General features: G+C 34.6%; 1 long non-coding RNA gene across 3 annotated transcripts in view; it reads left to right on the top strand.

The window, feature by feature from the left end:
* LOC131512680 (uncharacterized) overlaps window positions 1–15,854 on the top strand; it is a 93,346-nt gene extending 77,492 nt beyond the window's left edge. For all 3 annotated transcript variants that reach the window (XR_009262245.1, XR_009262243.1, XR_009262244.1), the window contains exon 4: window positions 15,656–15,854. This is a non-coding gene — a long non-coding RNA (uncharacterized LOC131512680). The remainder of the gene's footprint in view (window positions 1–15,655) is intronic.
* Window positions 15,855–24,577: the final 8,723 nt, after the last annotated feature.

Raw genomic sequence — 24,577 nt, 5'->3', positions numbered from 1 at the left:
AAAGATCAATTCACCAGAAATACATAGCAATCATGAAAGTGTACAATAATAAGACAGCAAAGATGACATGAAGCAAATGGAGGCATAATTAAAGGGAAAAAAAAAAAGGTTCTACAATCTTTGTAAGAGGTTTTAACACTCTTTTTTCAGTAATCCCTAGAACTAGGAAAAAACATCAGCTAAGAGGTAGATAATCTGAACAATACTGTATGATCTTGACATCACTGAAATTTATACATTATTATATACAACTGCAGAATACACATTTCAGTCACAAAGATTCACCACGTGACAGAAAACACAAGTGTTATTGCACCTAAAAAGATTGAATGCATACAGAGTATGTGCTGTGACCACAATTAAATAACCCAGTACAAACTAGGCAAAAGATTTGAGAAGACATTCTGCAAGAGAAGATGACTGACCAATTAGCACAAGACTCTCAACATCATTAGCATTAAGGAACTGGCGTTAAAATTCATGAGAAGATAACACCACACGCAAGGATGGCTAAAATTAACAAGCTGACAATACCAAGTGCTGGAGAACATGTGGAGCAAACAGAACTCTCAAACACTGCTGATATAGAGGAAAAATGAGGTAATAACTGGAAAATTGTCCTGCAGTTTCTTAAAATTTTGAAGATAGACTTATTGTACTGCCTAACCAGTTATTCCACTCTTAGGCATTGAATCCAAAATAGTGAAAACAGAGTCTTGTAAATGAATTTTTATAGCTTTTTTATTCACAATACCCCCAAACTGGAAACAATTCAAACGTCCATCAGTCAGTGAATGGATAAGCAAGGTGTGTTATAATCATACAATGGAATATTACTCAGGAATAAAAAGGAGAGACTATGAATACATTCAACAGATGGATGAAACCTTATTTTCATTTATACAATGTTTATTAAGATAACAAATTTATAAATTAAAGGACTCAGAGGCACATAGTTTAAAAGGCCAATACCATGGGAATAACAAAGTCAACACAGAAAAGAAGATACACACAGTTACAAACAATACATGATGTTTTTAAAAGCCACATCCCCCCAATTAACACGTCATATGAATCATCCTTCACAATTACCCTGATAAAAAGTTATTTCATCATATGAATCACCCTTCAAAATTACCGTGATAAAAAGGTGGAAAAATAACTCCACCTAATGAGCATAGAAAATCCTATTTATAATGAACTGTCCTGCATTTCATCAATACTGTTTAATATGGCCTCTTCTATTCTGCTATTAGAAGTATTGAAGATGTTATAGCTATTGTATTTTCAAATGCACATTATACTTAAATTTGCTCTTCACTGAGAACAATTGGGTATATATTTAATCAAATCACAATACAAATGCTTTCGTGTTGAAAACTCATTTTGTGGGGACAAGTGTACAGGGAGGAAGTATATGTACAATTATGTTGTTTCTGAAGGACTACTCAGAGATGGATGAATCTTGAAATCACGATGCTCAATGTAAGAAGTAAGGCACAAAAAAGTACACAACATATGATTCCATTAGTATAAATGTCTAAGAAATGCAAACTAATCTATACTGACAAATAAATAAGTGGTTGCCTGGGCTCAGGGCAAAGGGAATGATGGACTACACTGGGACACAAGGGAACATTGGAGAGTGATAGAAGACTTCCAGATCTTATGGTGTGGTTTTCAGGTGTGTATGTCTGTCAAAAATGTATCAAATTATTTATTTTTTAAGTGGACACAGCTTACTACACATAGGTTACACCTCAATACAATTGATTTTTAAAAAGATATGCTTTTAACCAAAATTAGTACTCTTTAAAAGACATCATCAAGGAGGCTCCTCAGTGGCTCAGTAAGTTGAACATTTGACTTTGGCTCAGGTCATGATCTCACAGCTCATGAGTTCGAGCCCCGCATCAGGCTCTGTGCTGACAGCTCAGAGCCTGGAGCCTACTTCAGATTCTGTCGCCATCTCTCTCTTCCCCTTGCCTATCTCTCTCTCTCTCTCTCTCTCTCTCTCTCTCTCCCTCTCTCTCTCTCTCTCTTTCTCTCAAATATAAATATTTAAAATATTTTTTCAAAGACATCAATAAAAAGACAAACAATTTAAGTTGAATAAATAAAAATTCATTTTCATTTGATAAATTGTGATTATTGAAAACCTGGTAAGAGGGGCGCCTGGGTGGCGCAGTCGGTTAAGCATCCGACTTCAGCCAGGTCACGATCTCACGGTCCGTGAGTTCGAGCCCCGCGTCAGGCTCTGGGCTGATGGCTCGGAGCCTGGAGCCTGTTTCCGATTCTGTGTCTCCCTCTCTCTCTGCCCCTCCCCCGTTCATGCTCTGTCTCTCTCTGTCCCAAAAATAAATAAAAAAACGTTGAAAAAAAAAATTTAAAAAAAAAAAAAAAAAAAAAGAAAACCTGGTAAGAGTTAAAGTTGATTTTAGAAATGTTAACTGGATTACTCCATTTACTTTGTCGATGCAAAATGAACAAACCTTTTTTAAAATTTTAAAGAGAAAGGAAAAGAGTTCTACTCGAGCCTGAGATAGGACTACTGCCTATGATTCACCATCTTCACAAAGAGACCGCTGTGGGGAAGGAACATTTGGTGCAGGGCTGTATACTTTTCTGCATAAAGAGCTACAAATCATCATGATGAAGGACATTCTGGAAAATTACAGACTTTATCTCATGTTTTTAGTATGTGCAAGGTTGTATGACTTTAATCTTATGATAACCAGGGAGGTTTTTTTGTTTTTCTTATCTTTATGTTTGGAATCTCTGTTTTGGTTATTTTTTTAACTAAGATGCACAATCAGTATGTTTTCAGGACAGAATTAGAGCCCATGACTTGAGGTTTTGTGGAGTCATTCTGACCTTTGTAAATGGTAAAGTATAGCTTCCCTGGGAGCCTAGGAGCAGGGCTCACAAGTGTTGAAAGTTGAAAATTCCCTTTATCAACAGGGAAATCAATATTTCTCCAATTTATTGATTGGTACCTAAAATTAAAATCCATAACTAACTCTTAAAATGATTCAGCCAATGGCGAGGATGTGGAGAAACGGGAACCGTCTTGCACTATTGGTGGAAATGCAAACTGGTGCAGCTACTCTGGAAAACAGTGTGGAGTTTTCTCAAAAAATTAAAAATAGAACTACCCTACAATCCAGCAATAGCACTACTGGGAATTTATCCAAAGGATACAGGAGTGCTGATTCATAGGGGCACTTGTACCCCAATGTTTATAGCAGCACTTTCAACAATAGCCAAATTATAGAAAGAGCCTAAATGTCCATCAACTGACTGATGGATAAAGAAGATGTGGTTTATATACACAATGGAATACTACTTGGCAATGAGAAAGAATGAAATCCTGCCATTTGCAGTAACATGGATGGAACTGGAGGGTATTATACTAAGTGAACTAAGTCAGTCAGAGAAAGACAGATATCATATGTTTTCACTCATATGTGGAACTTGAGAAATTTAACAGAAGACCATGGGTGAAGGGAAGGGGAAAAAATACAGAGAGGGAGGGATGCAAAGCATAGGAGACTTTTAAATACAGAGAGCAAACTGAGGGTAGATGAGGGGGGAGGTGAAAATGGATGATGGGCATTGAGGAGGACATTTGTTGGGATGAGCACTGGGTATTGTATGTAAGCGATGAGTTACAGGAATCTACCCCCAAAACCAAGAGCACACTGTATACACTGTATGTTAGCCAACTTGATAGTAAATTATATTAAATAAATAAATAAATAAATAAATAAATAAATAAAATGGTTCAGCCAAAAAAGTATGTGTGTATGTGTATATATGTTATATACGTGCATTGAGGAGTGTATCCACATATGTATGAGAGAGAAAGAGAGGGAATGAGAAAGAGAGAGAGAAAATATATCAAAATATTAACAATTTGTAAATATATTTGAGCTTATGTGGGTTCTCATTTTTCTATTTTTCAATTTTCCCCAAGTTTTGAAATTTCCAAAGTAAATAGTTGAAGTAAAACACAATCAAAGACTTACCAAATTTACATTAATGAGTCTGCCCACTGAAATTTTAATAACCCAGGGAAGTGATGTGGATACATATTTTGTAAAGCATTAAAGTTGAAGCATGAGGGGCGCCTGGGTGGCGCAGTCGGTTAAGCGTCCGACTTCAGCCAGGTCACGATCTCGCGGTCCGTGAGTTTGAGCCCCGCGTCAGGCTCTGGGCTGATGGCTCGGAGCCTGGAGCCTGTTTCCGATTCTGTGTCTCCCTCTCTCTCTGCCCCTCCCCCGTTCATGCTCTGTCTCTCTCTGTCCCAAAAATAAATAAAAAACGTTGAAAAAAAAAAAAAAAAGTTGAAGCATGAAATTACTAAATACATTGCAGATGAGAAAAAAGCACTGTGAGATAAAAACTTCGACTTTATGGATTGTCAAAAAAATCTACCTAATTCAAGCAATTTTTATATCGGTAACTCTGATTATTTCCTTATTTGGGGAGTACAAAATAATGAATGGCTATGAGCATAGGCTCACAGTCTATTCCTTCTTGATCATTTACTAACTACATAACTTTTTAAAACTCAGTGTCCTCATATATAAAAATAGGGAAAATAAAAGTACTTACCTCAAGGATGTTGTAAAGATTAAATGAGATAATGCGCTTAAAGTATTTAACAGCTTAGTACAAAATAAGAAATTGAGAAATGTTAGCATCTATAATTCCTATTATTTTATTTTTTTAATGTTTATTTATTCTGAGAGAGAGAGAGAGAAAAAGAGAGAGAGTAGGAGTGTACACACTGTCTCCTGTGTGAGTGGAAGAGGGGAAGAGAGGGAGGGAGACAGAGAGTCCCAAGCAGGCTCTGCTGTAAGCTCAGAGCCCAACATGGGGCTCAAACTCAAAATCTGTGAGATCATGACCTGAGCTGAAATCAAGAGTCAGATGCTTAACCAACTGAGACACTTGGGTGCCCCTATAATTCTTATTATTTTAGGAGGAACTGAAGAAGATACATTCATAAAATTGTGAGTGACTAAATTTACTACACAAAAAAAATCTTATTTTTTATCCTACCACATTCCATTTCCCAGTTATTATGGAAAACTATTCATTTTTAGATTTCAGGTTGTTCCAACTTTTCTTTTTTTAAGTTTTTAATTCCAGTTAGCTAACATACAATATTATATTAGTGTTGGGTGTGCAATATAGTAATTCAACACTTCCATACATCACCCTGTGCTCATCACAACAAATGCACTTCTTAATCCCCATCATGTATTAAATACATCTCCCCACTGACCTCCCCTAGGGTAATCATCAGTTCTCTATAATTAAGAGTCTGTTTCTTGATTTCTCTCTATCTTATTTTTTCCCTTTGCTTGTTTGTTTTGTTTCTTAAATTCCACATGACTGAAATCATATGTATTTGTCTTTGACGGACTTGTTTCACTTAGCATTATACTCTAGCTCTTTCCACATCATTGCAAATGGTCAGATTTCATTCTTTTTATGGCTGAATAATATTCCACTGTGCGTGTATGTATATATACATCTATACCACATCTTCTTTATCCATTCATCAATCAATGGACACATGGGCTGCTTCCATATCTTGGCTGTTGTAAATAATGCTGCTATAAACATGGGGTGCATGTATCCCCTTGAATTAGTTTTCTTGTATTCTTTGGATAAATACTCAGTGTGTGATTGCTGGATCATAAGGTGGTTCTATTTTTAACTTGTTAAGGAACCTCTATACTGTTTTCCACAGTAGCTGCACCAGTTTGCATTCCCAAAAACAATGCAAGGAGGTTCCTTTTTCTTCACATCCTTACCAACATCTGTTATTTCTTGTGTTGTTGATTTTAGCCGTTCTGACAGGTGTGAGGTGATGTCTCAATGTGGTTTTGATTCGCATTTCCCTGATGATAAGTGATAATGATTATCTTTTCATCCATCTGTTGACTATCTGGATATCTTCTTTGGAAAAATGCTTGTTCATGTGTTTCTGCCCATTTTCAATTGAATTATTTGTTTTTCGGGTATTGAGTTGTATTAGTTCTTTGGATACTAACCCTTTATTGGATATATCATTTGCAAATATCTTCTCCCATTCTGTAGTATGCCTTTTAGTTTTGTTGATTGTTTCCTTTGCTGTACAGAAGCATTTTATTTTGATGTAGTCCCAATAGTTTATTTTTGCTTTTGTTTCCCTTCCCTCAGGAGACATATCTAGAAAGAAGTTGCTACAGCCAATATCAAAGAAGTTATTTTTATGGTTTCAGGTCTTACATTTAGCTCTTCAATCCATTTTTAATGTATTTTTATGTGTGGTGTAAGAAAGTGGTCTAGTCTTCCCAACACCATTTGTTGAAGAGACTGTTTTTTTCCCCATTGGATATTCTTTCCTTCTTTGTCAAAGATTAATTGACCATATAATCCTGGGTTCATTTCTGGATTGTCTGTTCTGTTCTATGTTCTGATCTATGTGTGCCAATGCCATTTTGTTTTGATTACTACAGGTTTGTAATATAACTTGATGTCTGGACTTGTGATGCCTCCAGCTTTGCCATTATTTTTCCAGGTTGTTCTGTTTATTTGGGGTCTTTTGTGGTTCCACACAGATTTTAAGATTGTTTGTTCTAGAGCTGTAAAAAAATGCTGTTGGTATTTTGACAGGGATTTCATTGAATGTGTAGATTGCTTTGGGTAGTATGGAGATTTTAACAATATTTGTTCTTTTTTTTTTTTTTTTTTTAATTTTTTTTTTCAACGTTTTTTATTTATTTTTGGGACAGAGAGAGACAGAGCATGAATGGGGGAGGGGCAGAGAGAGAGGGAGACACAGAATCGGAAACAGGCTCCAGGCTCCGAGCCATCGGCCCAGAGCCTGACGCGGGGCTCGAACTCACGGACCGCGAGATCGTGACCTGGCTGAAGTCGGACGCTTAACCGACTGCGCCACCCAGGCGCCCCAACAATATTTGTTCTTCCAATCCATGAGCACAGAAGATCTTTTTCATTTCTTTGTGCCATCTTAAACTTATTTTAAGTGTTTTATAGTTTTTAGAATACAGGTCTTTCACCTCTTTGGTTAGGTTTATTCCTATGCATCTTATTATTTTGGGTACAAGTATAAATGGGATTGTGTTCTTAATTTCTCTTTCAGCCACTTCATTATTGATGTATAGACATACAACAGATTTCTGGACATTGATTTTGTATCCTGCAACTGTACTGAATTCATTTAGCAGTTTTGTGTGTGTGTGTGTGTGTGTGTGTGTGTGTGTGTGTGTGTACGTGAAGTCTTTAGAGTTTTCTATGCATAGTATCATGTCATCTGGAAATAGTGAAAGTTTGACTTCTTCCTTACCAAATTGAATACTTTTTTTTTTTTTGTCTAATTGCTATGGCTAGGCCTACCAGTACTATGGTGAATAAAAGTGGTGAGAGTGGACATCCTTGTCTTGTTCCCAATCTTAGGAGGAAAGCTCTCAGTTTTTCCCCATTAAGGATGATATGAGCTGTGAGTTTTTCATGTATGCCCTTTATTATGTTGAGGTATGTTCCCTCTAACCCTACTTTGTTGAGGAGTTTTATCATGAATGAATGTTGTACTTTGTCAAATGCTTTTCTGCATCCATTAAAATGATCATATGGTTCTTTTCCCTTCTCTTATGGATGTGATGTATCACATTGATTTGTGAATTTTGAACCACACTTGCATCCCAGGAATAAATCCCACTTGATCATGGTGAATAATTAGTTCAATGTATTGTTGAATTCAGTTTGCTAGTGTTTTGTTGAGAATTTGTTGAGGATAAGGTTTTCAAAACACAAAAGACCAAGTTTTATCAATTTAAGCCTAGAGAATTTTTTTTCTCCAAATTCAGACAAGTTTTCTGACTGATTTAGAGGCAAAAAAAAAAAATCTCACATATCTAGGTTTGCAATGCTACAAGAAAAATTTAGGAAGTTAAAAGAATCTTTTGAAACAAGGCTGGCCTGTGTAATGATCCAGACTACAGCAAATTGATTGTTTTCTTATTTCTTTTAAATGAGCCCATGTTTGATCATTTGACATTTACTATTTGATTATTTAATAACTTGCAACTTATTGCACTCAGTAATTGCCAGCCTGCTGAGTCTGACAAGTGAAATTCTAATATGAAAATGAGATTAATAACTGTGATTTAGACATGCTAGCCTTTGAATTTAGATCGCAAGTCTTACATCAGGGACCTCTGTTGAAAATATAATTTGGATTTCATTAACATAATAAAACTATTGTAAATTTCCATTAAAATATTTTATCATTCTTTTCCCAATATCAAATTGTCAAAGGTGATCTTATGATTTTAGTGGGAAGTTTAGAACTCTATGTTATATGTGTGGCTCTTACCTTATATGTACCTTATATCCTGAACTGTCCAGGACAGACCCACATAATATAATGTAATCATGGATAGCACCTATGCAATGTGCTCCTTTTAAAGAGTTTGTGTTACCAAGTCAATAGTCCGTAACCTGCCCTTCATTGATGAATAGTTTGTTCTTTGTGACATCTCAAAGAAGCAAAAATAATTCAAGGTACTACTCAATACCTTAACACACTTAGATAAAATGTACTGCTATTTTTAAATATATGCTTTAAAACTTAATTTCAAAAATATACCTGAGGGAATATAATTGCTTAAAATTTTGCAGTTCTTATAGAACTTCATATCTACTCATATCTATTATGGATCCCCTTAGCAATCCTTTGAGGTGCCACAGGTAATTTTAGAGATTGGAGTTGTTAAGAGGTTAGTGAAGAATTGGGAGAGAAGAAACAAATCTTCCTTACAGAAGGGTTCCAAATAATATAAGTAGATAGCTCTCCCTCCAGGAGGTAGAGCTTAACTCCAAACCTCTTCCTTTAAGTATGGCCTGGGCTTAGTATAGAATATTAAAAGGGGAGGGGCGCCTGGGTGGCTCAGTCGGTTGAGCGTCTACTTCCACTGGGGTCATGATCTCAAGGTTCATGAGTTCGAGCCCCGCGTCAGGCTCTGTGCTGACAGCTTGGATCCTGGAGCGTTCTTCAGATTCTGTGTCCGCCTCTCTCTCCGCCCCACCCCTGCTTGTGCTCGGTCTCTCTCTGTCTTTCAAAAGTGAATAAACGTAAAAAAATTAATTAAAAGGGGAAAATAGTAACTTCACAGTGGAGAAACCTGGCAATACCTTAACTAAGTGATCAAGATTATATCCCCAGTAATGTCATAAGCATATCATGCACCCTGTGATATGATGGGAGGTGATAGGCACTTTACATTATTCCAAATTATGCAAAATGAAGTTTCATTTTTTTCAAAAAAGTACTCACATGTTGATACCCATGCTAGGACTGAAGTGAGTTCCTGCTGAATGTGTTCCCCACTCCATTTCAAATCAATCATTTCTTAATGTACAGGAAGAAAATTTTATGCAGATATATAAAAAGAATGCTGACAGTGGTGCATATTTTAATTTGCATTCAATTTAATAAAATTACAATTTAAATTCTTATTAAATCTTCAAAAAGAAATCCTATCTAATAAATGTACATATAAATCTAGTATTTTGTTAAAATAAAAAACATGCAGTTCTCCCTTTGTTCTTTGATCAGCGCCCAATTGACTTATAAGTTTGGCAGATTAATTTCCCCTAAACATTTGGCAGCATTTATAAGCCTGATTAATTCAATTTCCTTAGACATTTTAAATTAGAATTACAAATTTTAACACATCCAAGTCTCTCAAGCATTTCACACACCTAACAAGAGAGATTTACAAATCTAATAAACAATCTCTTAAACACTTAGCTGCTACTTACAAACCTTAAAAGTCTAAATTTCTAGAGTTTTAAAGTATTAAATATTTAAGCAATGAAATATTGTATACAAACAACTACTCTTTTCTTGCAGTTATCAAGTTAAAATCATAAGTACAAAAAGTATATCCCTTAATTATTTCATCTTAAAACCAAAATTACAACATCAAATAAGTAATCTTTAAAAATTCAAATTAAAAACCATAAGTGTATGGGTGCCTGGTTGGCTTAGTCGGTAGCATGTAACTCGATCTCAGGATCATGAATTCAAGCTCTACATTGGGTGTAGAGCCTACTTAAAATTAAAAAATAAATAAATAAATAAAACCCATAAGTTCAATATCAATCCATTTTCTTAAACATTCAAGTAAAATGACAAATTCAACATGACAGATTCTTTAATGTCAAATTACCTTCAACATTTACAAACTTAATGAACAAACACACCCAAGTTACATGAGGATTATAAAACTATTCCTAAACTTAGCATAAATGTATTATATGCCTTACTCCCATATTTTCTCTATACATTATAAACATTTACATATTTTCAAACACAACATGTAAACATTTGCACTGACATAAATGACCTGGGGAGTCATTTGCTGGACTACAGGGAGAGAAGGTCATCCAGGCCAGATGAAAGGTGTTGGTAAGTAAAGACACTAGTTTATGGGTATTTGGGTGCATCTTCCAAGATGATTTAGCAGCACCTTTCTTTTAAAAATGGAGCTTTACAAGTTCTCTCCTTTTCTTGCAGACACTGTACATGATTTTTAATTGTCTGAATAGAATTGCGATTTGGTAGTCCGATGCACGCTGCAAATAATCTGCTTACTATCTTGTTGGTTTCTGAATCCTCTTTATGTTTTACTTCTTATCTGTCAGACTCATTATCATTTAAGATCGTTTTATTGATGCATTGCTACATCTCATTATATGATACCTATTTAGCTCTTTTTCATGGATGGATGCCCATAAAATTAACTATTCCGCTCTCCAATTTGTCATTAAATTCTTTGTTCTATTCATTAATACATAATTATTTCAGGGAATTTTTCAACTCAGTAACTTCACAGTCACCATCATTTGCAATTAACCTCTGACTACTGTATAATGCCAGGGGTGGGAGAAACATAGAAAATTTAAGTCAAGCTCATATTTCTGTTGAAGTGCCAACTCAACACTTATGTTCACTCTCCCATGGGATATCTTCTCTTCTTCCCCATATCTTGTAGAAACCTAAAGGGGAAGAATTACATTAAAATCACATGAGTGTTGCAACATTTCTAATATCAGCATCCTCATTTCTTATTCGAGCCCATCAATAGGTTTGTGACTTCAATTCTGATGATTGTGGATGAATCATCTCACTGATAGAATTTTATTTAACTTAGATAATAAGGCAAAGATTTATAATTGAGAGATTTTGTTATGAAACTTTAAAGATATTGAGAAAGAGTATGAAAAACTATAAAAGGGAATATACTGCAAAAGAGTCAAAGTTAGTTTAATTCTGTTATTGGCACTTTCCCTAAAAGTTTCAAATACCTAGATCTCTTTTAGTTAACATTTCTATTTCCAATATCACTAGAATTTTCCATTTTAATTCCAGATTCACTATGTTTGCTTGCTTTATGATTGCCACAAAGGTAGAGACGTGGGATTAAATTTGGCTTTTTTTTTTTTTTTTACTTCACGTTTCTGTTAGTTTTCTCATCCTAAACAAAGGGATAAAACACTGGCTTGCTATGAGTTAATATTTGCAAAGCTACCCAGTACAGTTGCTGGTACATAGTAGGTGTTCCAAAAATAGTTGTACATTTTTTCAAGCCATTGTTTTTCAGCTTAGATTCACCTGTGGTGTTAATTATATAGAAAATCTTGCATATTCCAATGCAACCTTTTTATTTATTTGGTTTTTAAACACTTTATTATTTTCTTTTTCTTTTTTTCTTTTTTCTTTTTTCTTTCTTTTAGGGAGAAAGAGCACATACATGCATGCGTGCAAGTGGGGGCAGGACAGAGGGATAGGGAAGGAGAGAATCCTAAGCAAGGCTCCATGCTCAGTGCAGAGCCTAATGCGGGGCTCAATCTCACAACTATGATATCATGACCTGAGCTGGAATCAAGAGTCGGTCACTCAACAACTGAGCCACCCAGGTGCTCCCTAATTCAACCTTTTTAAACAAAGAAAAACAATGTTGTGCACCTTTTTTGAGGAGGTTTGTTTTGTTTTCATCTATCCTGCAATGAAAGCAGTTATTTTGCATCTAGATCTCTCAGGCAGAGTGGTAAATATTTTTGTGATGTAGCTAATATTAAAATTGTTTAATAAAGAATGGTATGTGGGGTGCCTGGGTGGCTCAGTCGGTTAAGCATCCAACTCTTGATTTCAGCTCAGGTCATGATCCCACGGTTTCATGAGTTGGTGCCCAGCATGGCTCTGCACTGACAGCATGAAGCCTGCTTCAGATTCTCCCTCTTTCACTGCCCACTCACAGTGTCTCTGTCTCTCTCAAAAATAAATAAACAATTGTTAAATAAATTAATTACTTAATAATAAATTAAAAAATAAAGAATGGTATGCTACCATCACTTGCCATATTTGTCAGTTTTTTTATGAGAAATTGATTAACTCTCCAAAAAGAAGAGGGTCACTAACATACTAAAAGAGAGAGAAAGAGAGAGAGAGAAAGACCATTGCCTTTATTATGGAACTGTAGGTTATTAAATTACAGGTATTTGACATCTGAAAAAACCTTTTTCAACTTAACATATTTCACTAAAGAGAAAATTGGAAATCCGAGATAGGGTACAACTCTCGGTTTATATGGCAAATCAGCCAGTGAACCCAACTCTCCTGAATCCAATCTGACTGTATATCCATTATGCCATGCAGCCTAGATAAACTGCTTACTTCATAAATAATTTCCTCAACCAAAATTCTTCTGAGCAATGATTAACTAGCCGTCTTTATAACTCCAGTTCTCCAGTGGCTCTAGTCTCAAATATAATTTCAGATTTATCCTTATCTGATGTGGTAGTGAAAACATTAAACTCTGACTTATTCGAAAAGATTATGAAACAAAGACACAAATGCAAAATGCTAAATGAGTTGAAAAAGCCATCTTATTTTCTCACTTTTATTTTTTTTAATGTCTCAGGAGTCATTCTTTAGCTATGAGCAGTGAATGGTATTTCAGCATCATTTGGTCTGAATATTCTAGCACCAGTTCTGCCATTACAATAACCACATAAATCAGTACATGCATGTCTGTTCACATTCTGCATCATTCTCCAAAAAAGATTCCAGATACCATAATGTTTTCAATTCACAATGCATAAATTTAAGCAGTTATTAACTCTTTTTAAAGAAAAACAAGTCGTCATAGACATTTTTAGACTCCAGAGTTTTGCAGATTCTCGTTTGAGAAACACTACCAATTGTCTCATCTTTTTGACACTTGACTCTAACATACCAGATTAAGGACTGCTAGGTTTAAACACCATGTCAACAGCAGCAAGTAACTGCTAAAACACCTGACCACACAAAGAAGTTTTTAAGCATGGCCTGGGAATATTTAGCTTGTTAGTACAAATTTGTATGTTTGTATAAAAACCAGACCTATGCTAATTGTCCTTTAGAACAACACTGCTTTGCAATACATGACAGCAATCTATGATTTTTTCATAAGACTCATCCTGACTGATCTCAGAGAGTTATGCTTTGCACTCTTCCTCTAAGAAGACGAAATATAGTCATCAATGAATATAAGTTGTATCATTAATTTTATTATGATATTGCATAAGCAACATGCATATAGTTCCTTGAAATCAGTCACTTGTGTGTACACATTATGTTACAGGCTTTACTTGATCATTTATTCCTAAATCATCTTCCTCAAGTGACTTAACTTTCCTAAATTGTTTACTCTTTAAAACAACAACAACAACAACAACAAAGTAAAGAACAAAGACTCTGGAGCCAGATAACCTGGATGTGAATCTCATCTCTTCTCCTACCAGCTGGGTTACCTTGACCAAGATACCAATTTCCTTTTGCCTCATGTTTCCACCACCATATGAAATTAAGTGAGTTAACATGTGTAAGGTGCTGAGAAAAATCACAAGCACATTAGAAGGGCTACACAAATGTTGGTTGCTATTAACCACCTCTAAGAATTTTTGAGAGAATAGGATAGTGTGTATAATACCAGTAGCATGGGGCCTGGCTTATGATTAAGGCCCAGTGACTAGTATGAATAGTAAGTACTATTTCTGCTGATGACCCAAAATATTGAATTAGAGAGGCACCTGGGTGGCTCAATCCGTTGAGCATCCAACTCTTGATTTCGGCTCAGGTCATGATCTCATGGTCATGTTTGAGCCGCTCATTGGGCTCCATGCTCAGCACGCTTAAGATTTTCTCTCTCTCTCTCTCTCTCTCTCTCTCTCTCTCTCTCTCTATTTCTCTTTCTCTCCCTCCTTCAGCCCCTCCCCAACTTTCTCACACACATGTGTGCTTTCTCTCTCTCAAAAAAAAATACTAATATTAAAAATAAATAAATAAATAAAATATTGAATTAGATATTAGCCATAAAGGATTAAAGGGATTTAAGTAGTTTGTAAAACTCAAAAATTATTGTAAATATTATCTATTCAGAGGCAGCTATAGTGAAAAGGCACAAGCACGTATTATGCACAAACATAGAGTGGGCACAAACAGATGTGAGCTTGCCTTTTAGTAATTGGGTAACACCGACCAAGCTATTTAACTTCTCTGTTGATAGCATGAAGTTAAAAATATTAATCCAAAGGGATTCTTGTGAAATTGTAATGAGATAATATATATGAAACATATATATGAAATATATACTCCACCGATGTTGTATCCTACTCTTTTTCCTTCAAAAACATTGGTTTGATTGTTAGGACTAATTTCCCCACAATACAAAACATATCTTTGGACTTTAGCAAATTTATAGCAAGTTCACTTTATAGGAAAAAAGGTACTAAGTTCAACTAAGTGGTTCCTGTGTTCTCATAGTTTTCAACTATCATCTTTAAATTTCCTGTTATTTTCCAGATTAAGTAGGTAAAGGTGTTGTAGATCAAAAGCCTTTTATGTAGTGAGCATTCATCATTTTTAAAAGTTCCTTAAGGGGCGCCTGGGTGGCGCAGTCGGTTAGGCGTCCGACTTCAGCCAGGTCACGATCTCGCGGTCCGTGAGTTCGAGCCCCGCGTCAGGCTCTGGGCTGATGGCTCGGAGCCTGGAGCCTGTTTCCGATTCTGTGTCTCCCTCTCTCTCTGTCCCTCCCCCGTTCATGCTCTGTCTCTCTCTGTCCCAAAAATAAATAAATAAACGTTGAAAAAAAAAATTAAAAAAAAAAAAGTTCCTTAAAATGAAGTTAACACTTTGATGAAGTTTTTCATGCATTTTCTAGCAGTTCAGGGAAATGCAGTAGAAGTAAGATATGGGTTAATAACATTGTACCAAAAGGAGATATGGGGGAAAGAAACACTAGCCGGTGTGATGAGAAAGTGATTTATAGTAGTAATGAATTGAAGCCCTTCCAAAAGAAGTATTTACCAGAAGAGTGCTTTAAAATGTCACCTATATTGCTAAATTATAAATACTTTTAAAATAAAATGGGAAAGAGAAACTGTTGTGAATCATTGATTTCATCCACTTTGGGACAATGACATTGCTAGGGAATGACAGATGGCCTACTGGCCTCGGAATGCTGCTTTCTCCCAGTGCTGCTTCATCTAAGACCTCTGACTGTTTACCTGTCATTCTCTTTCATCCCAGAGACATTAACAAAAAGGGGCCTTACCTGTTCAATACGTATGCTAATTAATGGTCACAGCTGCAGCCTGGACATCCTCCTAAAGAATGCAGAGGGACCTGGAACCTAACCGAGCTTCAGGGAAGGTATTTACAGTCCATCTTCCTTTTTGTATGATTGCCTAATGTGTTCCAGCCACAGTGCTAGACATTATTATATCATGTCGCCCAGGATAGAACATTCCTTGTATCTTTATTCAAATTAATTAGCTGAAAGAACTCTAAATCATTTAAATTTAAAAGTAGATCTACCTACCTTAAATTTTTGGACTATGTAAATGATCTTGGCATCAAAACTTAATCATTTAAAATTTTATCTGTTCTCCACTGTATATCTGTTACACATTTATTTTAGAATATCCTGTCATAGAAACGGTTTGTTCATCTAAAAGAGATCTTCAAAGTAGTTTTGATTTTGTTCATGAAATTAACAAGAGTTTTGTCTAAACTAGTTCATAATAGTTTGTCTGCACTCGTTCATAATATTGGTGGATGTTTGCTATCATTATTTCAATTAAGCAAAGGACTTGCGTCATGTCTTTAGATTTTTCTGAGTTCTTATTTCTGTAACGAATAATATTGAATGCTCTCTAAGGTGAAATTTAATCGGAATTGCTAGGTACATAGCTCTGTTAGAGGGCTCCTTACTAAGATTACAATGCTGCTAAAATTGGTGAAGCCCACAAAGCATTTATCAAATAAGGAAAATTTAACAAATTCTCTGAAATTTAATTAAGCTGAACTTTCAGCTTTTAGAATATCCCATTATAGTAATAGTTTTCTTCAAACTTTTTCTTAAATAGGAAATTATTTCACTTTTTTATGTTTATTAAATCAATATATATTGTTGATATAAAATTACAAGTACTATAAGGATGTACAAATAAAATGCAAAAGTTTCCTATAATCCACCCCTAAAGAAGTAACCATTGTTAATCAATCTTATTGGCCCAATATTCAGGTTATTTTTTTTAAATTGTTTTTATTTATTTTTGAGAGAGAGAGAAACAGAGCGTGAGTAGGGGAGGGGCAGAGAGAGGGAGACACAGAATCCAAAGCAAGCTCCAGGCTCTAAACTGTCAGCACAGAGCCCAACATGGAGCTCAAACCCACAAACCGTGAGATCATGACCTGAGCCAAAATCATATGCTCAACCCACTGAGCCACCCAGGCTCCCCAAGTTATTTATTTTTATTAATTTAATCCCTCAACTTAGCATGTAAACTATGTGTGGATCACTTTTTGTAATTCTCTCACTTTAAATAACTTCTTCAATTTACAGACCACATATCAATTCAAACTTGTCAGACAGGAAAGCTTATTCAGTTTAATTTGACAGTAAAAAATAAAAGTCATTTTAAATTTCTTAATGGATATCATGATCCCATAATATTCACTTTTTGAGCTTATGAATTCATATCTGTCCTATAAAGACTTTATCTTAAGTCAGTAATACCCAATACAGCATATAGAACCCTTTGAGATCTGATGGCATCAATTTCCCAGCCTCATTTCTTATTACCCCCTTTTTCCTGACTCCCTGAACACACACATACATACTCTCATAGAAGCAGCAAATTTGCTTTATCCATTCTTCACATTCTTTCATACCTCTACACAAGTCATTTCTTCCATTCTGTCTTCTCACATCCTGAAATTCTTAGGTACCTCTTGCCGGTAATTTTTGCTATTCTCAACCAACTTTGTGATGCATATTTATGCAACTTGTTTATTATACTTACTTCAGTATATTATAATTGGGTTAAATGTATGTCTCTCCAACATTGTAAACCTGGATTAAATTATGTTCTCAATAATGAGTTGATAAATTGAGTGAGTGCATAGATTGATCAATGGATGGATGGTGGGTACATGGTTGGATGAATTCATAGATGGATTAAAAATGGATAAATGTATGATGAGATGTCTATTTTAATGAGTATAAGTAAGACAGAATGGAATTTCCTGAGGCAAAGAAACCCCATGTATTCTGAAGTAAGACCCAAGGTTTTCTCTGAACAAGAGGCAGCATATAGAAGTTTCCATGATGACCAAACATTTAATAATATCAGATAAAGAGATATCATGCTCCCTAATTTCAAACTGTATTACCAAGTTATAGTTATTAAAATAATGTGGTGCTGACACAAAAACAGGCACATAGATCAATAAAACAGAATAGAGAGCTCAGAAATAAACCCACACTTACACGGTCAATTAATCTACAACAAAAGGCGCAAGGACATACAATGGCAAAAAGACAATCACTTTTAAATTTCTTTTTTAATGTTTATTTATTTTTGAGAGAGAGGGAGACAGAGTGTGAGCAGGGAAGGGGTAGAGAGAGAGAAGACAAGGAATCCAAAGCAGTCTCCAGGCTCCAAGCTGTCAGCACAGAGCCCAACATGGGGCTCAAATTCACGAACCGCAAGATCATGACCTGAGCCCAGTCAGACACTTAACTGACTGAGCCACCCAGGGGCCTCAAGACAATCTCTTTTAAATAAATAAATAAATAAATAAATAAATAAATAGCGTTGGAAAAGCTGGGCAACTAGATACAAAGGAATGAAACTGGACCACTTTCTTACACCATATACAAAAATACATTCAAAATAGGTTAAAGACTTAAATGTAAGACAAGAAGCATAAAACTACTAAAAGAAAACAGGCAGTAAACTCTTAGACATTGGTCTAAGTAATATTTTTTGGATCTGTCTCCTCAAGCAAGGGCAACAAAAATAAAAATAAACAAATGGAACTGCATTAAACTAAAAAAACTTTTGCACAGTGAGGGAAACCATCAATAAGACAAAAAGGTGATCTTACTGAATGGGAAAAGATATTTGCGAATGCTGTAACTGATAAGAGACTAATATCCAAGATATATAAAGAATCCAGAAACTCAAAATTTAAAAAAAAGAAGCAATCCAAATAAATTGGGCAGAGGATCTGAACAGACATTTCTCCAGAAAAGATACACAGATGGCCAACAGACAATGAAAAGTGTTCAAATCGCTAATCTCCAGAGAAATGCAAATCAAAAGTATAGTGAAATACCACCTCACACCTGTCAAAATGGCTATTATCAAAAAAGTAAGAAATAACAAGTGTTGGCAAGTATGTAGAGAAAAGGGAACCCTCATGTGCTGTTGGTAGAAATTAACAATGGTAGAGAAAAGATGGGAAACAGTATGGAGATTCCTCAAAAAATTAAAAAGAGAACTACCATGCAATCCAGTAATTCCACTTCTGGATATTTATCTGAAAAAAAATGTAAACACTAATTCAAAAAGATAGAGGCACTCCTATGTTCATTGTAGCATTATTTACAATAGCCAATGTATGAAAAAAAAAAAAACACCTAACTGTCCATTAATAGGTGAATAGATAAAGAATATATGATATATATTTATATGGGGGAATATTACTCAGCCATAAAAAGAATGAAATCTTGCCATTTGCAACAACATTGATGGACTTAGAGGGTATTATGCTAAGTGGAATAGGTCAGAGAAATAACAAATAGCATACTAGTTCACTTATACGTGGAATCTAAAAAAAAAAAAAATGACCAAACAAAACAGAAACAGACTCACAGACACAGAGAACAATCTGATGGTTGCCAGAGGGGCGGGTTATGGGTGGAGAAGAAATAGGGGAAGAGTATTCAAGGGTACAAACTTCCAGTTATAAAATAAATAAGACACAGGGATTAAATGTACCACATAAGGAGGGCGCTTGAGTGGCGCAGTCGGTTAAGCGTCCGACTTCAGCCAGCTCACGATCTCGCGGTCCGTGAGTTCGAGCCCCGCGTCGGGCTCTGGGCTGATGGCTCGGAGCCTGGAGCCTGTTTCCGATTCTGTGTCTCCCTCTCTCTCTGCCCCTCCCCCGTTCATGCTCTGTCTCTCTCTGTCCCAAAAATAAATAAAAAACGTTGAAAAAAATTTTTTTAAATAAAAAAATTAAAAAAAAAATAAATGTACCACATAAGGAATATAGTTAATAATATGTAACAACTTTGTATGGTGACAGGTGGTAGCTAGATTTATCATGATTACTTTGTAATGTATAAATATGGAAGGTGTGCTATGTTGTACACCTGAAATTAATATGATATTGTATGTCACCACACTTCAAATAAATAAATAAATGAATAAATAAATAAATAGTCAACACTGATACTAATTTTAAGTTTAAAAAAACTTTTTTAAAGAAGAAAAAAAATGTTCTAATTATAGTACTTTATATGAATTGCTTACACTTGTATCTAATTATCATTTGAGAATAAATGATTATATATATCATTAAATATGTGTTAGATGAACATTTTGCTAGAATTAAAAACAACATGCCTGTGTGTCCAACCACTTATAATTTCCATTATGTATATTTTATATCACACATTATTATTATTATTATTACTATTATTATTTTATTATCTATGAATACGACCCATGCCTCATATCCTAAATGGGGTACTTGCATTTCTAGAATTAGTAACTATACCTAATCCAAAGACTTCAACATACCAGAAGACTGCATTTATCATACTCCCATTGTTACCCTGCACCTGGCAGTATTGAAATCTTCCCTAAAATATCTAGTAAAATAGGATTTTGTAATGGTGCTTTGTATGCTTAAGGCAAAAGACAAACAAACAAAAAAACATAAAAATTTAGGAGAGTAACCAACACTGATACTACTGTGGGATATTGACTAATACCTCCTATGTAACAGGTAGGGCGTCGAGCACTGGAAACCCAAATGTGTCAGACGTGGTTCTTACCTACCACATGCTCAGTTTCAAGGAGAATTTAGACAAAATAGCTGTTTTAAATTCTTGGCAGGAAACAAGATGGGCTAAAAATGAAATAATGAGTGAAAAGCCTGAATTACAATCCAGTGTAATAAGACTTCTTCAAAAGAGATCAATACAAATCTCTATCAGGTAGGTTAATTGTGTGGTTAGATTGTGGAATAGTACAGCCCAGGAATAATGTTCAGTTTTCTGGTCCTAGCCTTTCTTTCATTTTAAGATCTAGAAATGAGGCCCAGAAATATTAAATCACTTCAGGCCTTGGGTAGGTCACTTAGCCTTTATAGGTTTCGCCTCATGCTGATGTTTTTCCTATAGGCCCAGAGAGAATGGGTAAGAATAAACTGGCATATGTCATAAAGCTAAATCATAATGTAGGTCTCAGGAGGTTAACTACTAGTAAGATTAAGGTAATATCTTATTGCAATATGATTCAGTTCTCTAACATTCTAGTTTTTAAAAATTTAGGAACCTACCATGTTCTAGGCTGGCTGACATAACCACTGAGATATGGTAGTTGACCACCTTCTTTTTTTCTTGGGGGCACTGTATTTTATTTTACCTATTTTTAATACTTTTTAATTTGCATAAATATTATATTTTTGTTCATTCCTTTGAATTATAATTATTTGCCTGCTGAAATTCTTCTTATAAACATGTTGTTTATTAATAACTCAGAGAAATTCAAATTATACTTTAAAAATAGATGTATGGATATTTGAAGGACTGATTTAGCAGTTATTTCTGAGGCAAAACATTGGTTTACTATGTGTGTTTTCTCTCCCCAAGAAATATCAGTCTCTTTACAAAGGAACTATTTCCCTTTTTGTTCTGAAATTGTAACCAGATTTTGCTGTGAGAAACAAAACATAAAATATACTTAATATCTTCAGGAAGTAAACACTGGCATTAAATTTTCCGTGACAGAGCTAATTTTTATCTTTTATGGTCCACTTTTAGCTTTATGAATTTTTCATTTATCAAAATTAATATAAATAACACAAGTAAGCATTGCCTTTTGACAATGCAAGCCAAGCCAAATAATATATTAAGAAAACCAAATCAGCTTATTTTCTCAGTCTCAGACACAAAGGAGAAAATGCCCTAAGTATTTTTATGTCATCAGCATTGTTAATATACCATGATATATTTTAGGTGCACTTACCTTTGACCACAATAAATACAAGCAGAATTCTTTCATTAATACAGCTTTTTAAAATGTTTCACATTTATATATTCTTGGTAGCCTGTTCATTCATTTTTGTTTTATTTTTAATAAAATGGATACCTGTTAATTTACAAAGGACCTAGTTTGATGTTAATGAAAATTAAAGCTCATACAACTTATACCATACTTTTTTACTAAGCAAATTTCATTCCTAGCTATTTCTTCAACAGGTGTATCCAATATATACATCTATATATTCTCCAAAGGACAAATAGAAGAGGGTCCCAACACCTTTATTTGTAATAGATCAAAAACTGAAAACAACCAAATGTCAATCAACAGTAGAATGGATAAATCGTGGTGTAGTCATACAATAAAATAATAAATAGCAGTAAAAAAAATTAACAACCATTGCATGCAACCATATGAATATCACAATTACAATATTGAGCAAAAAAAAAACCAAGCGCAATAGAATACATACATATCACATGTTTCCATTTATATAAAATGCAAATACCAACAAGCTATTATGGTGATGGAATTGAGAATAGTGGTTACATTTTATAAAGGTGGGAACAATAATGTCTGGGAGGAGACACCTAAGAACCTTCTTAGGTTCTTATAGGGTTCTTCTACAGCCTGATCTGAGAGGTGGTTTTTTATATTTTCACTTTATAAAATTCATAAAGCTGATGATCTGTTCACTTTTCCATATTGTTTTATTCTTTAATAAAAATATTTGTCCAAAACACAAAGAAAAAGAAATTGGTGCCACTTAAATTAGGTGCTGGCCTAGACTTATATAGTATTCTCTACTCAAAACTTGACTTTTCTCTCTTTTTTTCTGCACTGTCTCTTGATTTTTAAAAGATGCCTATTTTCTTTTCTCTCACGGGTATATAGGTTGAGATCATTGGTTGTGGCAAAAATTTTGTGTAGCTGTCACAAAGAAATAAGTGCTATAAAAATTTACTTATAGGGTCTCATGAAGCTTACCTATCCTTCTCTAGCTGTATTGATATCAAAATATACATTTTGTAAAAAAGCAATCACATAGGTAACTAGAAATAATAGCAATTGAACAGGACTGCTGTGCCAAAATTGTGTTCTTGCATTAAGTTTTTTTTCAAAACTTTTCTGTTGACAGTCTACTGATAATGTTGTTTGCTGAACTGAACTGTTATAGTTTTAATTAGTAGGAATGAAGAGTTAATGACATTTTTAATCAAATGATTTGAACATGAAATTTAAGTAGCTATGTTTTCATAATAAAAAAATAATGAGCTGTCAAAAACAAAATTGATTTGCAAGATCTTGTTAAGCCACAGAAAATTCAGCAGATGCTTTAAAGGTAAAAATAACCATAGTGATCATTTAATCTAGAAACATTTATTTCACATCCACCATGAGAATACACTATTCTGGGTTAAAGGGTATGAAGGAAAGAAGGAATAAGTAAAGTAAATATTAAATAACTAGATTGGAAGCAAGAGAATAAAACAAACCATTATACTAGCATTAAATATAGGTACATAATAATGTGGTTTCTCAATAGGAAGGGGCGTTTTAGCCTAAAATTGGTAGAAGAAATAGCAAAGAAATAGAATAACTTTTGGTATGATTTTTAAACCAAAATAAAGAGGTATCAATACACTGACTATATGTTGGAGTATAAATTAGTATAAGTTTCTGAAAGCAATTTCATGTATTGAATTTGTTCTTTTAAATTTGTGCTTGTACACTTTGAATTAATATTTCCATTTCAAGTCATCTATCCTAAAGAAATAAAAAGAACTGGGAAAAATACTTTTTCAAATATTTGTAAAACATTTAGAGCATAATTGGCAATTTCTTTAATAATATATTTCCCATGATAGGTTTTTCCCAATTTATTATTTAAAAAGTTGCCTTATATTGCAATGAGTCTGTCATAAGAGATTCTGGTACAGTGATACTTTAGAGCAGCTCAGTAAATACCATTTTAAGGAAACAAAATGAGATTGATGACTCTTGAATTAAAACTCAGTGGATCTTGGGGGCATCGGGGAGCTCAGTCAGTTAAGCATCCTGCTCTTGATTTCAGCTCAGGTCATGGTCTCCTGGTTCGTAAGTTCTAGCCCCATGTGGAACCCTGATGGAACCCCATTTCAAGCCCTGCGTTGGGCGTGCTGACAGTGCAGAGCCTGCTTGGGATTCTCTCTCTCTCCCCCCCCTCTCTCTCTGCCCCTCCTCTGCTCCCATTCTTTCTCTCTCTTTCTCAAAATAAATAAATAAACTTAAATAAAATAAATAAAATGCCAGTGAATCTTGTATTTTGTGAAAAATAGCCACATTGTTATGTTATTGCTAGGAAATGTTTGAAATGTTTATGTAGCTAGCTAGCATCAGCTGGTAAGGAAAGTCTTCTCAAAATCTTATCCAAAAAGAAATCTTATTTGTTTACTTAGATATTATTTTAAAAATCCCTCATCTGGGATATAAGTCACTGCAGTATTCTAATCATGATAATATAATTAGTTTCCAAGAACTATCTGATAACTTAAATGCATTTGGAGGCTATAATGTAGTTGTTGTTTTCTGAATAAAATTATGTTTTGATGGAGAATTCTAGAAATATTTAGAGTTATGTCCATTTCCCTTCTCATATCCTTTCCCCTATGCTCTGGTTTCAGTAGGTCTTATCTAAACTGTACTTAAGAGATGACCAATCTCTATCTGCTAAACGAATGGAAAAACAAAACATGTAGGTGCTTGTGAATCTTTAGGATTTTTTTTTTAATTTTTTTTTAACATTTATTTATTTTTGAGACAGAGAGAGACAGAGCATGAACAGGGGAGGAGCAGAGAGCGAGGGAGATACAGAATCTGAAACAGGCTCCAGGCTCTGAGCTGTCAG

The sequence above is a fragment of the Neofelis nebulosa genome, chromosome 5, assembly GCF_028018385.1.
Source record: "Neofelis nebulosa isolate mNeoNeb1 chromosome 5, mNeoNeb1.pri, whole genome shotgun sequence".
Classification (NCBI taxonomy): Eukaryota; Metazoa; Chordata; class Mammalia; order Carnivora; family Felidae; genus Neofelis; species Neofelis nebulosa.
Note: the sequence above shows the minus strand (reverse complement) of the source record. Positions and strands in the feature narration are given on the sequence as shown.